The 1,932-nt window shown below is 49.6% G+C and overlaps 1 protein-coding gene across 1 annotated transcript in view; it reads right to left on the reverse strand.

The window, feature by feature from the left end:
• SYDE1 (synapse defective Rho GTPase homolog 1) overlaps positions 1-1,932 on the reverse strand; it is a 7,647-nt gene that overhangs the window by 5,385 nt on the left and 330 nt on the right. The window lies entirely within an intron of this gene.

Below are 1,932 nucleotides of genomic sequence, written 5' to 3' on the forward strand. Positions count from 1 at the left end.
TTTTTTTTCCCCTTCCCGCGGCCTGAGCGGGCGATGCTGGGAGATGTAGTCGCCTGGGGCTGGGAGGGGAGAGGAGGAGAGGGATGCGGGCTCTGGGCTGCCCTGCTCTCGGCTCCAGCTCCGATTAGGGTGGTGCAGGCCTCGACTTCCCTCTTACCCACCCTTTCTAGGGGATTCAGCAAATTCTCTTGGGTCTGTCTCCAAAACTCATCCTGCACACAGCTCCTCTCCTCCCTCCCATCTTCTGCCTCCACCTGACGCCTCGGTCTTTTCAATGAACCTCTTCCCCCCACCATCCTTGGTTTCCCTGATGCCACTCTTTCCCCTCCTTCTCCGACCCAATTCTCTTCCCCCCTGCTCCCCAGTTCTAGTTACTCCGGTTGTTTAACAAACCATCTCCAAACGCAGTGGTGCAAAACGGCCATTTTACGATGATCACAGACGTGGTAGATCAGGAATCTGAACAAGGTAGAGCTGGCATTGCTTGTCTTTATTTTCATTTGGGAAGACTTCGAGGCTAAAGTTGACTCAAAAAATGGGAGGTGGGGGCCTGAACTCTCTGGAGGCATCTTCACTGGCAGGTCTTGCAGTTGATACCAGCTGCCGGCTGGGGGTGTGGACTAGGGCACCTACATGGGCCTCTCCGTGTGGCCTGAGCTTTCTCCCAGCATGATGGCCTTGGGATAGTCATGTGGCAGGGTAGTTAGCACAGTTTAGACACAGATAGGTGAGTTCTTTTTTTTTTTTTTTTTTTTAGGCAGATCGAAATTAAAATAGGGTAAACATTGAGATATTTAAAAAAAAAAAGTCCTGAGGCGAGAAGATTGCCTAAGCCCACAGATTTGAGACTAGCCTGGGCAACATGGTGAGACCTTGTCTCTACAATAAAAATAAAAAAATTAGATGGGCATGGTGGCACATGCCTGTAGTTTCAGCTACTTGGAAAGCTGAAGCGGAAAGATTACCTGAGTCCAGTAGATTGAGGCTGCAGATTTTTTTTTCTTTTTGAGTCAGAATCTTACTCTGTCACCCAGACTGAAGTGCAGTGACCGCTCCCTGCCACCGTAGCCTCAGCCTGCTGGGCTCTGGTGATCCTTCCAAGTAGCTGGAACTACAGGCGCGCGTTACCACGCCCGGCTAATTTTTTGATTTATTGTAGAGATGAGGTCTTTCCTGCCCAGGCGGGTCTCGAACCAGTGGGCTCAGGTAATCCACTCACCTCAGCCTCCCAAAAGCGCAGGATTACAGGCTGAGCCACCGAGCCCGGCTCTTTTTTTCTTTCTAATAAATTCTGTCTTAAACTATACTTTGGACTTGCTCTGAAATTCTTTTCTGTGGTGAAGTAAGATCTCATGGAACAACTACACTCCACACCCTAGGGCTCAAAAAGCGAACAAGGAAGAAGCTGCATTACTGGCCTAGTCTCAGGTGTCATTCATGCTGCATCACTTCTAGCACCAGGTTCAAGGATAGGTGACATAAGCTTCACCTCTTTCAATGGGAGGCATGTCAAGGTGACCTTGCACAAGAGGCTGTGGGATGGTAGATATCTGGGAAAATACAACCTGCCTCACCTCTGTATTCCATTTTCCATATAGCACCCACAGTGGACTTAAATTGAAATCAGATTATGGCACAATCCTGCTGAATAGTCTTCCTGTGATTGCTTACTCCACTCTCCACTTAGAATGAAATAGATTATCACCATGACCTAACAAGACTTCTGGTCTCGCTGGGCTCGGTGGCTCAGTCTGTAATCCCGCGCCTTTGGAAGGCTGAGGTGAGTGGATTGCCTCAGCCCGCATGTTCGAGACCCGCCTGGGCAACTTGGTGAGACCTCATCTCTACAATAAATCAAAAATCAGCTGGGTGTGGTAGTGCCCGCCTGTAGTTCCAGCTACTTGGAAAGCTGAGGCGGAAGGATTGCCGGAG

The sequence above is a fragment of the Carlito syrichta genome, unplaced genomic scaffold (assembly GCF_000164805.1).
Source record: "Carlito syrichta isolate Samal-C Ts95f unplaced genomic scaffold, Tarsius_syrichta-2.0.1 Scaffold312151, whole genome shotgun sequence".
In the NCBI taxonomy this organism is placed as follows: domain Eukaryota; kingdom Metazoa; phylum Chordata; class Mammalia; order Primates; family Tarsiidae; genus Carlito; species Carlito syrichta.